Source organism: Peromyscus californicus, unplaced genomic scaffold (genome assembly GCF_007827085.1).
Source record: "Peromyscus californicus insignis strain IS unplaced genomic scaffold, ASM782708v3 Scaffold_6__1_contigs__length_162567912, whole genome shotgun sequence".
NCBI lineage: Eukaryota > Metazoa > Chordata > Mammalia > Rodentia > Cricetidae > Peromyscus > Peromyscus californicus.
This window is the reverse complement of record NW_026294584.1, coordinates 45,490,034-45,509,957: the sequence shown is the minus strand read 5'-3', so window position 1 is coordinate 45,509,957 and position 19,924 is coordinate 45,490,034. Positions and strand designations below refer to the sequence as shown.

General features: G+C 44.8%; 1 protein-coding gene across 6 annotated transcripts in view; it reads left to right on the top strand.

Annotated features, from left to right (window-relative positions):
- The window catches only part of Plxna4 (plexin A4), a 465,281-nt gene that overhangs the window by 47,115 nt on the left and 398,242 nt on the right, over positions 1-19,924 (top strand). The gene's annotated exons all lie outside the window — the stretch shown is intronic.

Genomic DNA, 19,924 nt, shown 5'->3' with positions numbered 1-19,924 from the left:
CTTCTCCCTGATGCTCCATTCACTGCCTGGGTCCATTCACCGAAGCCAGGATACAGCTGTGGTGTGTGCAGAGGCGATGGTAAGGGTGACTTCCCCTCTGTAATCCACAGTTTCTCCCTAAGTCAGTAGTGGGCTAAAGGATAAGAAATAATTATTCATAGGAACAAGAGGACAGACTTGACTTACTAAAGAAAACAGTCTAGTACAGCAATGGCAACACCACTCACTGCTAACCCAGCATCGCAGCTACTCCGTTATAGCACTCTTTGAAGCTTGTGTGTGTAGTAACTCATTTAAAGCCCCATGCAATATGTCCTAGAATAGCCTCATTTGACACCCGGGATCTGAGGCTCAGAGTGAAACTTATCCAAGGACAGATGCCAAGTGTTTCTTCAACTTCTTCTTTCCAGACTACTGTAAGAAGCAGTAGAGAGGTGACGTTCGAGATCCTGGGTTGAGCTTGAACCTAGCTCTCCACTTAAAATGACCTGCCCTCTGTAACCCCCAATTCCTTCCTCTGTCAAAGGGTTTAAATAAGATGGGATGAATAGAGATGAAGGAGTCAAGTGTGCGGCCCAGAGTTTAGTGTGTAGCGAAATCTCTGTAGTTAGGTCCTGGTATATAGAGGAAGATGCCTTGATTTTCAGTCACAAAAAAGATCTCTTCTGTGGGGTTTGTGGAAAGGACCAAGAGATCAGGCAGGAATCCAGGGACAAAAGGATCCAGGTTCTGGTTCTGTAGTGTACTTGCCTTTGGGCTTTCCTAATGAATCAGTAGGACCAGGCATATGGGGATGGTTGTCATTTAGGGAAATAAGGCTTGTGATTTGCTTAAATACCAGGAATCCCATCCCCTGTGTCTTCCAAAGTGAAAACCCTGTAGCTGCTGGGAGGAGGAAGGATGCTATGAGAAGGAATGGGTCTCTTGAATGGTCCTAGCCAGCAGAAGTCTCTACTGGTTTCCCCTTAATGCCCACCAACCAACGCTCAACCCTCCTGTGCTCTGATGAGCCAGGACAACCCTCAGCAAAGTGGGGAGAGGAAATGTGGCCCATGGTGTAATTGAGGTGTGCCTCCACCCATAAGGCAGCACCTACAAGTACGTCAGCACTTAAGGGGAAGCCCATCATTCAGGAGGGTGAGCTACAGCTAGTCCTCAAAATAGTCTCCTGAATGATTTTGATTTCTTTTTGAGAGAAGCAAGTGTTCATTCATGTTCTGATTTGTTGATCCTGAGGTTTGTGGTGTGGATGATGAAGAGCTTGCGCCAGGAGTCAAGGGTGACCTCTTCATTTTCTTATTGATTAATAGTGTTTATGTTACTTAATTTCCTACTTACACTGTCCTTGTAGAAACCATTTGCTTGTTTTTAAAACCACCGGATTGTTGAGGTGAAATCACTCAATAAATAATAAATTGTCTTAATTTGCTGAGACCCACTGCAATAGCTTATGAAATACCAATGGCCAACTAAGAAGTAAAAATCCTGGGTCAGTCCCTCAGCCTCATGGTGCTTCCTACTCTCAAGGTGCCTGTACACATGACCCTGAGTGTGCCAACCCAGCCAGGATATTGATTTTGTATGTGGACTCTTAGTTAAAGCTCTTGCTTTCTTTCCTTTGAGATACAAATATATTTAAATAGAAATTGTAATACAGTCATGTGTTTTATTTAATGATGGTGTGTGTTCTGGGTAATGTGTCCTAAGGCAATTTCATCACTATGTACACATTACTGTCTGTGTATACTATTATCCCAAGGCTACACAATAGACATCAGCCATATTATGTGGTATCTTAATGCCATCAAGAGACATGGTGGACATGGGATATCAGAGGCTACTGCTGATGTAACATACTGTTTTACAGCCAACTCAACTTCTAATTAGTAAAAGGAATACACACTAATGATAAAAGTATAATAAACACATACAGCAGGAACATAGTGACATTGATATCAAGTCTTCTGTCTTGTGCATCACTGGGTCATGGGAGTTTCTCAGTTCCATTTTCATCTTCATGGTTCACTGTCTTATGCAGCCTGTCACTGACAGACATGACTCTATGCAGAACATGACTATTATTCCTTCCTCTACCCTTGACTATGGCTATCACTGAGTCAAGGCATCAGCTGCAGCCTACCTTGTGTCTCCCTATCCCATTTATTCTACTTGATGGCTCTTCTCATGCTTGAGTCACAGTCCCTCCCTTTGCTGCCTCTCATGCCTTTCTGCCATGGCTAGACAGGGATGTGTCCACCTCAGTGGATGACATTCATGGACACCCCTATCATGGCCAGGTACTCAACTCAGCTTCTGTGTTAGGCTTAGGTAGGTGAGTACCAGGGATGGGCCTTGGCAGGAGCTCTTGACCATGTTTCTCTTTCTTAGACACAACCTTCCTTAGGTGATAGGTCTAATGGTGAGAGTAGGTGGTAGGATCTGGGTCCTACAGCAGGCTGGTTGGGAGCCCTGGATCAGGGTGGGCTGAGGATGGGACTTATTGGATTTATCCTCATTTCCCTGCTTCAACCAAGGCAGAGAACAGTCCTATATCCTTTCCTCATTCTGCTGACTATTTTTACATTTCACTACCAACTCCTGTTCCCTGACATGCCTTGAGCTGCAGCATCATCTTTTTTTTTAATCTAAGTAAGATCAGCCCTAGGAGTCATCGAAGAGCAGCCATTTTATTTCCCAGCATGCCTTTCTTCAGCCCTTTCCTACCTCAAGGTATATCTCTCAATTTCTCTATCTCTGCTGCCTGGATAGTTGCTTAAAACAAAACAAAACAAAACAAAAAATAAAACACTAAAACCACCCTTATTTTGCTCTATTAAGCACCAGGGGACTAGAAGGAAGGAAGTGGGCTCTGGAGTTCTGACTTCATTCAAGGTGATGGGTTGGTGTGTCAGGTGACGGGTTGGTGTATCATGATGGTGCCCAGGCAGGCTGTGAGCAGACAAAGGACCAGGCACTGGCAGCCGGTGGAGAAAGGACTGTTGCACATTCTGGATCTACAGCCTGTGTGCTGAGGAGCTAGCAACCTCTATTAATCCAACTCCCTATGGTGGTAAGAGTCGCTGTGGCTTCGTAGACTAGCAGCACAAAGGGAGAACAGACACCCTGAGCGTCAAATAAGAGGAAAATGATTTTTTTTTGGTAGAGCCAAGTTTTTGTTTTTGTTTTAAGTAAGCACAAGGGACTCCTGGTGTAAAAGGCATCTTTGAGTTGCTGGAATATGTTGTTTGGGGCTGGAAAGCTGGACTGAGGCCAACCTCTGTGGATTTGGGGGAACCCTTTGAAGAGAGCGTGTCTGGAGGCAAGTTAAACCCTTGTATGCCAAAGCTTTACACCCATCTAATTCCTAAATCCATGTCCTGGCCCAGCATTTGTCTCCCTTCCATTGGGGTTCTAGGCACTGTAAGGGTACTCTAGGGGACAATTTAAAGTCATCCAACACTAATCATTTGTGCTTCTCACTGTGGCTGGGCACTTTCACTGCTCTGTGCACTGGGCTAAAATTAGAAGCACTGCTTCTCCTCCATGGGGTTTCCTTAGCTGGGAGAGGTGGATTCAAAACAGATACAAACATTTCTGCAAATGCAAAGTAGGAAGTGATGAAGACCAATGCCTGTGCCTATTGCCGTCTCAAGGGAAGGGGCAAAATTCCTTGGGAGTCGGGAATGATTGTGGTGGTGGTCACCCTGCTCATTTTTGTTCTTTATTATAACTGGGAAGGTGGGTTTCACTGTCATTTCTATTTTCTGGTTCAGGATTCTGAATCGTAGAGAAGGTAATTTTCGCAGGGCGAAGTCCTTGAGTATAGCCATAGAGAAGGAACGAGGAAAAAGAGATCCCAAGCAAAGGGGACAAAATAAGTCCTGAAAGCTGAAGGGCATAGCACACCACTCAGCAATGGAAGGTCATTCTATTGGGGGCCATCTTTGACTAGGACATCTGTCCCTCTCTCTGCAGGAGGTAGGAGTCATCTGGGACTCTTGTATGGGAAGGTGTTATCAGCAGACAGTTTTTTGGAAAGATTGGACTCTGGAGATGCCAAGACCATTAAGAGTTGACTTTTACAGAACAGGCATGCTGCTTGTATGGGGGTGGTATGATGTGATGTTATTTTGGACGATTCAAGGAAGAAATTTTCCTTCATTGATAAGAGGCAACTGATGTCAAAAGAATACAGAAGGGCAGTCCACATTCCAGTTCCTCCAAACTCCTGGCCCATGAGAGAGCCTCTGGTCATTATTACCTCCACCTTTCTGTCTCTTTACCCAATTTGGTTGGCAGGAATGCCAGCTATCTTGTAGATGGTTCTCATGCAATTTTACTAGCATGGGTAAAATCTTTCATGCCTTCATTTATTGACCTGAGGGTCAAAGTGGACACACAGAGCATCTGGTGTGCTAGATAGAGGTTTATAGTAGAAAGAGCCTGGGGCTCACACTCTCTGTCTCTTTAGCTCCGCTTGTGCTTGTCGGCTATGTGGGCTCAGATCTTGACTTTCCACCTCTACAAAAGGATTCTGTTTATTAGTGGGTCTCAAAGTGTGGCCCTGCCTCCCAGTCCCAGTGGTAGCTGGAAACTTGCTATAGAAATGCCAAATCATTTCCTACTGTGGTTGTGTGGTTTTACATTCACACAGCAGTATTCAAAGGGTACAGTTTTCATTTTCCCAATGACTAATGACATCAAACAGGTTTTCATGTGACTGCTAGACACTGATGTGTATTTTTGAACAAGTATCTCTTGAAGTTGCTTGCCCACTTTTATATGCCTTTGTGTTTTTGTTGTTGAGTTGTAAGAATTCTTTACATATCCTGGCTTCTAGTTCTTTATCAGTTATTTGATTTGCTAATATTTTCTCTCATTTTGTAAGTTGTCTATAGGTGTATTTTAAAATGCAGTTTTATTGAGATATAATGGCTTTGCAGTTAGCTACATTCTTAAAGAATATACTTTAATAAGTTTGGGCAGCATCACAATCAACTCCCAAAAGTTTCCTCGTGGTCTTTCGTTATTCCTCCATTCTGCTTTTCCTGTCCTTATTACAAACACTGTGAGTGCCCTGCGGTTGGCACTGAAGCATGATGGGAGATCTGAATTGTAGAGAAGTCTGGGACTCAGAAGACCAGGTGCTCTGGCTCAAGGCTAGCGAATGTGTGATTTTGAAGTCTCTAGACTTCCCCAGGCCCGCTTCCTCATCTACACATGACAGGACTTAGCTATCAGAGGTTCCGATCCACTCAGGCTGAATGGTGGAATATTTTGTGTGAAGAGCATTTTAAAAAATATACTGCTATCTCCTGCAGGCCATTTAAATCAGAGTCTCTAAGAGTGGGATCCTATTACCTTTATTTCTTTAAAATTCCTGCGCCCCATGCCTCTGATGATTTCCAGCACATGCTTTGAATTCCAAAGCCCACGATTTAGACTTTATATTATATATTTCATATTGATTTTATTTCAATCTCTGAAAAACATCACAAAATAGGAAAAGAAGATGTAGTCAACACTGGGAAGCAAATGAATTTGTAGGTTCCATATTCACAGATTCAATCAGTTGCACATTAAAATGTTTAAAAAGTCATCTGCCCTGATATGAATAGACTTGTGTCACAATATCTTAAACTATATAGTGTAAAAATGATTGATACAGTATTTACATTGCAGTAGCTATTATAAGCAGTCTAGAGATGAGTTCAAGCATACAGGAGAATGTGTGTAGGTTATATGCAAATGCTGCACCATTTTGAAGAAGGTGCTTGAATATCTATGGATTTTGGTATCCAGAGGGATCCTACAACCACATCTCTGCAGATGCCAAGGAGTAGCTGTGTGTGAAGATTGCATTGGGTGACTGGAGTAGATACAAGATGCAGCAGGGACAGGCAAGTAGCACATAGTTTCTGCTGTTTTGTCAAATTACTATCAAACAAGGTAACACCAAGGTTCAGTGAGAGTTAGTGGATGGTACTGGTGGAGTTATCATGGGCCAGGGTCTGTTTTTACTAGTGATCCCAGAGTAGAACAGATTTCTAGATCCAATTCACTCAAATCTAAGACATAGATGGCATTTAAGGGAGAATCCTGAATTATTCACTGTGGTGGGTATTTTCTTATCCAGGTAATGAAAGACTGGGGGGTTGTCCTCCGACACCCCTCCATGGTCTTCATGTGAACGTGGTATCTGATTTGTACATCTGTAGCCCAAAGGCTTCCCAAGAATCCCAGTGTGGTGCTCTCAGCTGTTGCCAGAACCAATGGTAGTGAGAACACAAGGAAACCACAGGGTGGGCAGCTGCAGGATTAGGTTATTGTCAGCATCATTACACTCCAAGACTTTCTTTGCTCTGCTCAGCCATTGTGGGCACATTACTGACATCATTCCTGGGGTGGAAGGTGGGCACAGAAGACTTCAGCAGTTCCCAGGCACCACAACAGCTAGACAGATTAGAAAGAAGCATGCTTTCTTTGTCCAAAGGTTAATAATTGAATGTCCCTGAAGTCTCTAGCAGGCTTCCCATCGAATTCAGTTGGCCAGGTTTGAGTTATATGACTGTTCCTAAACTGTCAAGGAGAAAGAGATCGTTATGGCTGGCTTAATCCAGCCATGATTAGTGGATCAGGTTGCATATCACAGGCTTACTCCAGTTGTATTTGAGACCTGCTCCAGATGTGATCCTCAGAAGGTAAACCCTTGAAGAAAGCTGTGAAGATACTAGCAAGAAAGAAGAAAAGCACTGGAAGATGACTGCCTGGTAGGAAGCATGGACTCCGAAGCAGAGCTCGCTCACCTTAAGAGGAATGTCACCCCTAGAACGAAGCCTGACACACATCTGCTATCACTCAGAGTTCACCTCTCTGGTGAGCCAGCCACCACAGCTCTCTCCCTCTGAATGCTGTGAGCTGGAACCCCGAGCACTTCTTGCTACTAGCTCTGCACTCCAGGCCACCACCCTGAGCTAGCTAACACCTTCTGTATAGTCCACTGTTTCCCTTTCAGCCTTCTTGAGTTACATTGTTGTGCTGAGGATAAAACCTTGTCACCCTGATTGGATTGCAGTTCCCCACTCTTTCTGCAGCAATTTAGGATGCCTTGTAAGGTGGCTTCTGCTGATATCTGGGGCTTCCACACGGATGTCTTGATTGTGACTAAATTAGCTCTCAGAAGGTCACCTTATCTCCCTGTTCCAGAGGCTTCTTTCTCTAGCCTCTGTGTGCAGGCTTCATCAGCCACCTCTCAAGGGCTGTTTGAAGATGTTCACTTGGGGTCAGGCGGATGCTCCCATAGATGTTGACTCTGGTACCAGCAATATGCTGGCAGGTGGGGTGTGAAGTTGGTTTGGGTGAATACAAATATGACATCATGTGGTTGGGTATCAATTCAGGTGGAAATACAGGCCATTGGTTGGTTACCCCATCGATTTTCACAGGTTGAGCATTTGCCTCATTGATTTTTTACTGCAAACTGAATCTTGTTCGTTTGCTCTCTAGAGATTGCTTCATTTCTTTTTCTTTTTTGTACCTATTTGGCGCTTTACTACATTGGATTGCTCTTACTCCCTGTCAATGCCAATCAGCTATTTCTTAGGAAACTCTCTGTGACCTTAAAAAAAGATCTTTAACCTTACTGGGCCTTGTTTTCCTCATCTGCTAAATGGAGGTGGTGGTTTCTCTCTAGACTGTCTAGAAACTGGAGAGAATAGTTTGTGTTTGGTGGGTGGGTAGATTGGATCAGTAGGAGAATTATCACCGTGGACATATATTAATATAAAGCTCAGAGTTTATGCTCTACAATAGAGAAAGAACTTCTACTTGAGGGGTATGAGATCCCTCAGCCTCGACCCTTGTCTAAAGATTCTAACACCCACACTTTTGGCTGTGTTGCTTTCAAGTGAGGGGAGACATCTTCCTGGTAATCCTCGGCCAGTGTATTTATAACTCCCTGTTGATATCTGATAGGGCAGCTGAAACAGGCTGTACATCTTAACTGGGTGTTTCCCATAGCACGGAGTGAAAAGGGAAATATGTGGAGTTGTTGTAATGAGTCCATGTGGTTCCCAAGTTATACCTTATTCCATTTTGTTGTTTCCTACAGTGAGGACACGTTTTAATATCTGCTGTGCTAGTATGTGTTTTTGACCCCTTCAGCAGACCCTCAGTACCCCTGAAAGTTTGGGCATAAAGGGATCACGAGGAGAATGGGAGCCTCACCTGCAAACATGTGTCATCATCAATCTTAATGATCTTTTGGGGGGCACTTTTTACTTGGATAATGTACCCCCTCTTAGGAAGCCGTGGTAATCTTCATAAACATAGGTCTGTCTTATAAACAAGGACAGAAGAGTGAGTGGCCTTCCCATGACATCAATCACCACAGCACAGGCTCAAGAAACACCTCAAAGAGGCACCTCAGATACTGAGCCAGCTCTTTGGGGGTACAGCCTGTCAGGGCCCTTGAGTTTGGGAGAGGGTGGAGATCAGATGAGACAGAGACACCTGTCTTTTGTTCAGACAGACACTCATTTTGATTTTTGCTCCTTTCTTTATGTTTATTTCTTTTTCTTCAGAGTCGAATATAAGCATAGAAAATTGTGGCCCCTCTCTGAGGTGCTAAGGGAAAACAGGAGAAGGGGGTTGTCACAGGCATTGAGCTCTGGAGGTAGGTCAAGAGAAGGAGGTTTGTACCCTGGAGCCATGGCAATGGGGACCCCAGAGCTCACTATGGCACTATACCTTCACCAGGAAGGGGCGGGGTCCACACCACCCACTCTAGTTGCTTCTCTCCAGCCCGGGGTTTTCTTCCCAGATCTAAACATTGCAGGATGGGTAATTTGTTTCAATGCATGAAGCACATTTCCTTAAATTACACAACCCAGCACTCAGGAGGCAGAGGCAGGTGGATCTCTGTGAGTTCAAGGCCAGCCTGGTCTACAGAGTGAGCTCCAGGACAGGCTCCAAAACTACACAGAGAAACCCTGTCTCGAAAAACAAAACAAAAAAATTCACAACTCAAACTAAAAGACTTTAATAAGGGTTAGGTGAAAATAGGCATACATATGCTTTCAGGATTGAAATCAACGTACAGGTATTTCCCGAAGTGTGTATCATGAAATGGTATTCTTAAGGATTGTGGTAAGTGTGAGGTAGAAAAGGGGTTCCTTAGTCAAACAAGTTTGAGAAACCCTAGCTCACACACTGTAAGGAAGTTTCATCATTAGAGTGTCCCTTGGGACTTTGAGTAAGCTAACGTGCATCATACTTCCCCAGGATGATGACTCAGTGTTTCCCAGTTCATTGAACAGAGTTCTCTTTGGATTGAGTCTTGAAGGGACTGTGGTTCTTCATAGCATTGCATTAGGATCATGTGGGCTGCTGGAAGGCCATTTTTTTTCACTCAGTATGTGTTGACAGACACCTGTCTACATGTTTTCTCTTATTTCCCTTTCCTCATACCCATGAAACAGCAACTACAGGAGTTATTTTGAATCCAGGAACTTTGTTGGAGGGAGAAGCTCAATTATTTAAAATTAAAATTTGCATTGTCCCATGTTGGATGGACTTTGAAAACATTATGCTAAGAGAAATGAATCAGATGCAAAGGGGAAAATGCTATCATCCTGAGTTTGTGAGGTTTCTGGAACCACCAGGATTCATAGAGACACCAAGCAGAGTGGTGATTGCCAGGGTTTGGGGTGAAGGAAGTGTGGCTGTGCTTAAAAGGACAAGTTAGAGCCTGGGATGAATGGGTTCTGGAGATGGATGATGATGATGATGATGATAGCTGCACAACACTGCAAGTGAGTTTAAGGCCTTAGAAACACACCCTTAAAAATGGTCGAAATGGCAAATTATATACCAGGCATTCCTTAACATAATTCTTTAAAACAGTGACTCGGGATAGAGTCCCTTCATCGGCCTGAGTTCTTTTGACTTCTGTTTAATTTTCATCAGACTAGCCTTTGGCTGTCACTGTTTTCCATAGCCCAGGCTGCTACTCATGGTGTGACCGAAAAGATGGCCTTTTTTTATTGTTATTAATTTTGGTTGGAAACTTAACGAAGTTTACAAAATAGTCTCTATTGCAAGGACATTTTCAATTTCTCTGATAAAATCGAAGTTTTACTATTATTATTTCAGAAGATATAAGCATAAAATTTTAGGTTCCTAAGTAAGGCATTTTAGTTGACATCACTTCTCCCAGCCTAGAAAGCTTAGAGTAAAACTGATCCTATCAAGGGGTCAGTCCATGTGAGAGACCCTGGTCCCTAGGATCTTTTGGTACTGTAGGTTCACACTCAGCCTCATTCCATCTCAGTTATGGATATGATGATGTTAGCATTCTCTCAGAAGCATTTCAATTCCATGCCTTCCATAGGCTACAAGCTTTGTCCTTTGTAAATCATCCCCCCAGATGATTCTCATAGTCAGTCATTGTGGGCAGGACAGCCTCTTCAGACAAGCTATCCCTTGAGGTCCCAAACAGGACTCTTGACCTTTTTACCCCCATTACCTGTTCTTCCTCAGTTTTCCCCCAATTGTTAAAATGATACTACCATCCACTTAGACAGGTATTAGAACCTTGGAGTTAGGATGAATGCCTCTCTCTTCTTGCCCTCTCATCTCCAAACTCACCAGAAAGCATGTTGGAACAACCATGCTTCATTTTCTACCATGCCCTCGGGCTTTTCACTAAAAACCCGGCAGGTCTCCTCTTCCACCACAGCCAGGCTGACGGCCAGCCCCATGCCTAACCATGCCACTCCCTTGCTTTGGCCCTTCTTGGGGCTTCTCATGCTGTTTGTGATAAACACAAACTCCTCTCCAAGGTTCAGTGCCCTTCAGTGTCTGCTACCTTCTTCTTGGGCTCCACACTCACATTTCCATGCTTAGTACATGTCTTCTGGTCACTCTGCCTTCTACTTTTTCCTCAATGTTTTTCTTCTTTTTCATGGTCCTTGTGAACACTTTATCATTGGTCTAGGAGACCCCCCCCCTCAAAATCTTTGTATGGTGGTTACTTCCTTGGCTATCAGTCCCTCATCTTGCAGAAGTCATTTGGCTGATCAAGACTCCCTGTCCCTACCTGTGGTATTTTATCTTTAAAAAATATCCCTGCTACTTTTCCTTTAGGTGTTAATATTATCTAAACCCAGCTATTTTCATTTATTTTGTTTCCTCTTCAGCATGTGCACATACACATGTGTGTATATGATGCTGAATATGGAACCCAATGCCTTATACATGCTAGGCAAGCATCCTACCATTAAGCTGTGTTCCCAATTCTATCTTTTAATTAAAATGTTTAATAGGATCAAAGGCAATGTTGACTCCTTCATGGCTTCACTCTGAAAAGGCAGGTTACTGACATACAGTATAGAGGTGCATATGCATACTGCATATATGTTGTTGAACGGAGGCATAAATAGACTTGCTGCTTGGCTTTGAGATACTATCTGATGTCTTCCCCCAAACTTAATCTCACTGGGTTCAATGGCATGCAATCACCAATGCCTGTTAATGAAAGAACACTTTAAAAGATTTCATTATGCTAAGATGGCCTTCTCTCTTCTCGGGTAGGAACTATCCCTTTGCACTGGGGCCTTCCAGACTCATTTCTGCTCCTATTTTTGATATACAATCTCCAGGGATGACTCTGATGGAAGCTTTGTAATATAAGGAAAAACAGAATCAACAGAAGCATTAATGTGGTGTGTTGATCAGTTTTATGTCACCTTGACACAAGTTAGAGTCTTTTGGGAAGATGGACTCTCAACTGAGAATATGCCTCCATAAGACTGGCCTGTGGGCAAGCCTGTGAGGCATTTTAGTGGTTAGTGATTGATGTGGAAGGCCCAGCACACTGTAGGTGGTGCCACCCATTGGCAGATGTTCTTTGGTTGTATAAGAAAGCAGGCTTATCAAGCCATGGGGATCAAACCAGTAAGTGGCACTTGTCCATGGTCCCTGCTTCAGTTCCTGCCCCCGGGTTCCTGCCTTGAATATCTTCTGTGACTTCCCTCAGTGATGGAATGTGATCTCTGAGTTGTATGCTACTTTTGGTCATGGTGTTTCATCACAGCAACAGAACACACTAAGACATATGGGAAGTTAGTGAACTTCTTGGAGGCTCAGTCCCCAGCTTTTGGAATGATGAGTGTTCAGTGCACTTGAGTTACTCGAAGGCAAAATGTTATGCTCATGTGAGGTGGTAGTCATGGTGCGGGTAGACTCTGGGACCATGTGAGAGTGAAACTGGCAGGCACTGCCTATTCTCTAGACTTCCCTGCCTGGAGAATACTGTGTTCCCATTCATAGTGTATTTGTAGGGTAGACTCAGGGCCACTGGAAATACATAGAGGCCTCCCGGGCTTTGCAATAGACTCGACCCTCTGTGCCCCCTCCACTGACACAGCTCTGAGCAGATCCTGAAAGAGGGTGTCAGCAGCATCCAATATTATTCAGACGTACTTGGCCTTGCTCTGGGCCCTCCTTTAGTTCTGAATTCTTGTCACCTTGAAAAGGGGAAAGGTACAGTCTGTTCATAGGGAAGCTGTAGGAGAGGATCAGTGTACTGGGAGTGTTGAGAAGAGGGTCTAGTCCTGACTTGGAGACACAGGTTAACCTCAGAGGTCTGGACTATGTTGCTCTTCCAGTGATGATGACCCCTGATAGAATGTCACAGCTGTTTCCACTGGGTTGGGCAGGAACATCATGGCCTTGAAGCAGAGCAGCTGTGATGACCATAGGAGATCCTCATGAGATCTGGTCTACTGATATTCCTCCCCAGCACGGGGAGGCTCATAAAGTCCGCATGAAGTCCCACCTCTGGATTCCATTTGCCACTATGGGAAAGGTAAACAATGGTCTCAGGTGGTCTTCTCAGTGATGGAGTTGCTGGTGAGTCACCTGTGCACCGGTAAGTACCCGCCCCCCCATTGCTAAACTGCACTTTGATGGACTCTTCTCTTTGGTCTGTTGGTCCCTCTTTACCTGGGGTACATAAATGCTGCTTATGTCTCCCCAGAAAGTGTCACACAGCACCAGTCTGAGTTCCATGTTTGAATGGTAGCAGGACAGAGGACACCATTTTCTGCTGCTGGCTCCATGTGTGGCTGGGATAAATACTGAAGTGCAGGGAGGTGTCAGCGCAGTGGGGTTGACAGGGGAGTAGCAGTTGGGAGGTAGGGACATGTTCGTTAAGCTGGAGTAATTACTAGAAGCTGCAGGTTTCTGCTTAAGGATCTGACTCACATGTGTGTGTCCAGGACACGAGAGACTAATGATGTCTTCCCATCCGGTGACTGGGGACAATGTCTTAAAGCATGTGTCAGTGCTTGAGAGTGAGCAGAGGGCGAGTCCAGAATGGCCTTACAAGGATATGACGTATTATGCTGGCATTACTTAATCAATAGGAAATGTTTTTAATAGTCATTGTTGTCATGGCAATGGCAATGGTTTCCAAACTTTAGGGACCAGAATCCCTTGTTCTTTCTCCTTTGCACATTGCCAGGTAATAGCAGTGCCTGGTTTTAAAACTTTGTCGCTTCCATCCTGAATTTATTTATCTTTTTAGGGAGCAAATATAACTTTGTTCAGCTTCCGGCTGCAGTGGGGATTTCTGCCAGGATTTGAGCTGAAACACGTTTTGTGTTTTATGAGCTTTGCCTCGTCGTGGAATTAAATAGCACTAATTACATGAGTATAGCCCGACAAGGCAGACAACTGTTCACTTCCTGATTTCCTCTAGGATTGAAAGAGGAAGGGATGGATGGAGTAGGGGGACAAGGAAGGCATGTGAGAGAGATACGACTCGACTTTGGAGGACACTGGAAGTACCATCTTCTGGCAAAATGTACCTCAAGTCAACTGCTCCTCCATGGTTCTACTGTTTGGTGGGGCTTTGGATTCTTTGCATGAAGACTGTTGGGGCTGGTTGACTCTGATATGGGTGGCGGTGACAGGGACGGTGGCCATTTCACGGGTGGTGGCTGGAAAGAAACTCAGGCTCCAGGACCTAAGAATGTAGAGTCTCAGCTTTGATTTCCTAAAACCCCACTTCTATTTTATTACTTCCAAACCTGATACTTTCTTGAGTTAGGAAAGTCTAGTTAAGGGCCTGTGATGTAGCTTCGTCACAGAGCACTTGACTGGCATACAGAAGTCCCTGTACTCAGTACCCAGTACCACACACACACACACACACACACACACACACACACACACACACACGTACACAAAGAAAACAAAAGTCTAGTTAGAAATTTTGCACCAGTCTGAGGATGGGAATGTCTGTCTTTTTCCTACTTGTCAAGGGAAGGGGAGGAGATGGGGCAGAATCAGCTGATGTGAGGCTTTATATTAGTCCTGTGGGGGTAGAGGGCTCAGCACTTGCAGATCTCTTGTCCACACTCTTCCACCAACTCTCCTACACAGCACCAGGGGCCAAAAAAACAAACAAACAAACAAGCAAAGACATACTCCCCAGGTAGTGAGATAGAGCAACTGACGACGTATGTCCTACCCCTTGGTCCTTCCTCTTGGAAGAGAAAAGGTAAACTCGACAGGAAGTGCTGTGGGGCCCACTTAACAGAAGAGGACCCCAAGCTCTCTAAGGGCAGGCTGCAGGATTAAAGCCTGGTTGGCATGCTAGAGACATCTCACAACTTAGGTTGGGCAATGAGGAAGCCGACTGAAGAAAGGTGCAGAGTCTCAAAAGAGCATCTTCAGGGCCAGCTGTAAAAACCACTCCTGGGTGTTGCAGGCACTACCATCGCACAGCTCTGCCTGGCTCTGCCTGACACCCCTACAAATTCGGTCTGAGGACCCCCTCCTCAAATCTGTGCTAACCAGTGTTCTGGGAGGTCTGAACTTCCTCGCTTCTGCTGTGGTTCACTGGAAGAGCAATTTGGGCACGCTCTTTTCCACTTGGCTTCTAGAAACACCAACTTACAAATGGGGAAACTGAGACATCAAGAGAAATGAACAGACCGTGGCCCATGAGGGCAGCTATTCCTGGTGGCTGCAGTGACCTAATTCATGGTGAGTCGGAGGGAAGAGACTCCGGGAAATGTCACTGGCATAAACACAAATGGCTGTGAGCTAAGAGCACCCAACTTCTTCCCCTGCCTGTGAGAGGAGACAAGATCTTTAGAGTTCTCATCCATAAGTCCATCAGATATGGCTGAAAACAACCAAAATGAGCTGGTCTATGAGTCTGAGGCTGGGAGGGCAGTGTGGGTCTCCTTTCTAGGTGGAAACTACTTGGCCATACAAATTCTAAGGCATATGCATAGGATAAGTGGACCTCAGGTTCCCTTCTGAGAGCCAAATGTCCACCATCTCTTATAATGGCAAAAGTGGCATTGCTTTGCTACACTTTCAGGATTTGTTTTGGTCACTTTTCCATGATGTCCCTCCATTTGTGTGCATCCAGAGGCATTGCAGATCTCTGAGGATGGAAAACCAATACTGGGAACAGGATAGCCAGGCAAGAACTTTTATATAAGCTGTGCTGGGCAGCTGCGACAGGAAACAGCAGCCAGATCGAGCCAGATCGATGCCAGGCTGAACCCCAATTCCCAGCCAGCCTGGATTTTCAAATGAGACACTAGAAAGAAGTTGTCAATCATTTACTGCCCAGGTCATGCTTCCCAGGAGAATTCTGTGTTTTTAAATCTTCCCAGCCAGACCTGGAGTGGAGAGTGCCATTGTGTAGTGATTCCTGACTCCTCTTTGGCATTATAGTGCCTGAAATATCAAGGGCTGCCTCTGGGTCATAATGAAGAGCTTCATCCAAGTTAGCTTTCTGTTCATGACCTTCCTGCATGCTGGAGTTGCAGGTTCTTGGGCATGATACTGTCTGCAGGACTAAAGGAGGTGGTGGAGTCCCTGGCTTCTGAGAAGGGCTGAGGAAGTGGAGTTCCGCACAACTTCTTCAGGGGACAGCTAGAGCTCTCTAGGAAACCCTCAGACATTGGAGAGCAGGGATATTATATTCTGCTCTAGGGGAACTACCCTTTGGTCCCAGCTCAGGATTCCTCTTTTTTCTTTCTTTCTTTTTTTCTTTTCAAGACAGGGTTTCTCTGTGTAGTTTTGGTGCCTGTCCTGGATCTCTCGCTCCAGGCTGGCCTTGAACTCACAGAGATCCTCCTGGCTCTGCCTCCCGAGTGCTGGGATTAAAGGTGTGCACTATTGCTGCCTGGCTAAGGATTTGTTTTATGGCATATATTCAATTAGCAATCACTTGCTAGGAAAGAAATAGTCATTAGATGAATGAGTGTAGGCATGTTGGCGTCTAGCAACTTGCATCTACTGTGCTGTTTCCCCACGTGCAACTTTCTCTGGCCCTGCTCCTTTCCCTGACTGCACTGGACTTCTTGATTGAGTAGGGGAAAGTTTAGTTTGTAGGCCCAAGGTGACTCGTGACAATATTTCAGTTGGCAGACTGCTGATCTCCTTGTAAATCATGTATGGAAAGTGTAGCTTCTCAGAGACATTTGTACTCAAGTTTTAAAAGGACAAAATTGAGTATTTTAAGTATTTATAAGTCCTTGATTAGGTAGGGAAGACCAACTTTGTCAGTCCAGACCCTTTTTGACCTTGTTGGTACAGCACTGGGATATACTTTGAATTTCAGCCATAAGCAATACCAGCTGCTATCTCATATACTCTGCCATGAGAGTCATTCATGTTTTTCCTTCTTTCCTTCATACTCAAACATTTATTATCTACTTCCTGTGTCTCAGGCCCTAAGATCCTGTGTCTCAGGATCTAAGCTTAGAACTGAAGATATTCAGTGATGGGAAAAAAAACCCTATAATCTTTATTATTTAAAAAATCATTACTCTTATCTATTTATTGTGTGTGAGAGGGAGTATACGTGCCACATGGCGATCAGAGGACAATATGCAAATGTCTGTTCTCTTCCATCATGTGGGAGGGACCTAGGGATTGGACTAGGGTCATCAGCTTGGTGGCAGACACTGTATCTGGTAAGCCATTTTACCAACCCATGATCCTTACTCTTAAGGGACTTTGGATGTTAGAGAGAACAGCATCACTGGACAAATTTAATAACTTGCTATCAGCGGATATCTGGTGGGCACTGATTCTTGTACTAACATGTGATTGGGGCATCTGAGAGTCCCTGTACTAACATGCGATCAGGACATTTGAGAGTCTTCCTGGGACCAGAGATAGTGGTCATTCACTCCTTTGAGAAGTGAATGAAATTTGAAACATGAAAGCCATGAACAGGTTGAAACCCTGGGTGACTGTGGGTACAGCCTAAAGATAGGGGGAACAATGTGTGGTTGTGAAAGTCTGTACACCCATGCTCACCCCCAGACCTTACTTGGGACAATGCATCACCACTTATAGAACTATAGTTAATCTCTGTGTGCAGGGAACACACAAATATATTAGGCTTGTTACTTAACCTCACTGAAGAACAGCTTGGGAGAGAGGATGTGGCCATAGACACTTTTGGGTTTCTCTGTGTATAGCTTAGAATTTGACACAAGCTACATTCATTTGGGAAGAGGGACTCTCAGTTGAGAAAATTCTGTCACATTGGCCTGATGCCCCCACCACATTGGCCTGTGGGAAAGCCTGTAGGGCATTTTATTGATTAAAGATTGATGTGGGAGTACCCACTGTGGACAGTGCCACTCCTGAGCAGGTGGTCTTGAGCTGTATAAGAAAGCAGGCTGAGCAAGCTATATCTTGGCAAAACAGTAAGCAGCATCCCTCCATAGTCTCTGTGTCAGTTCCTGCTTCCAGGTTCCTGCTCTGTTTGAGTTCCTGCCCTGACTTCCCTCAATAATGGACTATGATGTGGAGCCATAAGTTGAAATAAACCCTTTCCTCCCCAACTTGAATTTGGTCATGGTATTTCATCACAGAAATAGAAAACAAGATTCTTTCATTAATGATTCCAGAAAACTGAACCTGAACTAGCTTCTGGAAAGAGGAAAGCTTTGGCTCATGTATTATCTGTGCAGAACAGGCACCAGAGGGTGTCATGCACACCATATAGACATCTATACAACCTGACCTGGCATCCAGGCACTCTGGCCATTTCTGTTCTCTTATGGCTTCATTGTTTGAGGCCCTTCTTTGTATTTGCCCCCTTGGGTTACAAGACGGACCCAGCAATTCTTAGCCTGTACTCTCTGAGATCACATTCAATGGTAACCCAAGAGTCATGGTGAACAATAAAATCAGACCGAGGTAATGTACATGAAGACGACTTCTAAACTCTGAAGGAATTTTGTGAGCTAATTGCTATTTTAAACTGCTCTATAATAACTTTCTTTCTGCCACTCAGGAATCTGAGAGGACGGTAGCACTTCATGAAAATTAGTTTGAGCTCTTCAAAACTTGCCATATAAAACAAAGGCAGTCCCAACTGCTTTAATCAAAATGATGATCAGCTTCTAAAAATGAGTTCCATCTCCCTTGAGACCACTCAGAAATAAAGTCTGATTTCATGAAGGGGAGGTGGCAGTGTGTTTGGGTTTGATTTGGTCTGTGGGTGTCCTGTCCTCTGTCCTGCTTACCCTGCCTGGTTCAGGAAGCCCTTTGAAAACCTTTGGAGTGATTTGCTGGTACTTTTTTATTTTAAAATTATTTTAAAATCATCTAAATGGATATTTGAGTGAGAAGTTATAGAAGGATCAGAAGTTGGGGTAGGGCATTCCTGGGCTAAAGACAGCACTTACATGGGTTGAAGTCCTGGGATAGACACATCCACCCTCTGGAAGCTCCAGCTTTGCAGTTCTGTGAGGTCAGAATAAGCTTAGATGACCCCGGGTGTGAGGGGGCTAGTGGCTCTGTCCCTCTGTGGGAAGAAGGCCACCCCTGAGCTGGAGTGGGGAGACTGGAATTGGCCAGGCCCACATTGGGGTCTTCAGTGAGCTAGCTGGTGCCCACGTGCTTGTCCATATAACTTCCTTTTCTATTTCTCTGTTTCTTGTTTCCTAATCACTCCTTTTTCTGGGGCAAAAAAACGAGAGGCTGCTTATCCCCCGTCACAGGTTATTGTTTCCGAGAGTTCCCCTCTCCCTCCAGGAACAGTTATTTCACCATCCCCACATGAAAGTGATAAGTGTTTGAGATGTGTAACCATGTCTCATTTTGGTGCCTCATAGAAGATGGTGAGTGAGATGTGGCCCCTGCCTGCCCAGGAAAAATCATGATTATGGCCTCTGTGTCTTGCCTGGCACTGACTGGGGAGCTGTGGGTTGGCTGTGGTCCTGTGAGTGTGTACGGTAAGGTGGGCCAAATGTCAGGCACGTGGCATGCTCCGATACAGGGTCTGCTGAATGTTCCCTCCCAAAGGGCCGGTGGCTGTGCCCCGACCTGCCCGTGTCTTCCAGTGAGTATCCCAGCCCCTCTGGAATCTGGCTGTTGGCAGAGCTGCAGTGAGATCCCTGTTAGCCAGCGGAGCATATGGTGCCTGAAGAGCTGTCACTTTCAAAGCCTGGGGAGCAGATGCTGGAGTATGTTTAGATAAAGTCAGGAGAGGCCAAATGTGACAGGAAGAGCACTGAATGGGGAATCGGTGGTCTGTGGTCACTCATCACCATCTTCTCTTTATACATTGTTATCGATTGATTAATTGATGGTGTCTGTGTACATGGGTGTGGGGTGGGTATACATATGTGTGCTAGTGCATGTGCATTTCTGCATGTGCATGTAAAGGTCAGAGGGCAACCTTGAGTATCCTTCCTTCCTTGTTGTCTACCCTGTTTTTTGAGATGGGGTCTCTCACCAGCCTAGAACTCATTGATTACATCAGGCTGGCTGGCCAAGGAGTCCCAGAGATTTTCCTGTCCTCTCTTCCCCAGGACTTGGATTATAAACATATGCTGGCATGCCTGAATTTTTAACATGGTTTCTAGGGATC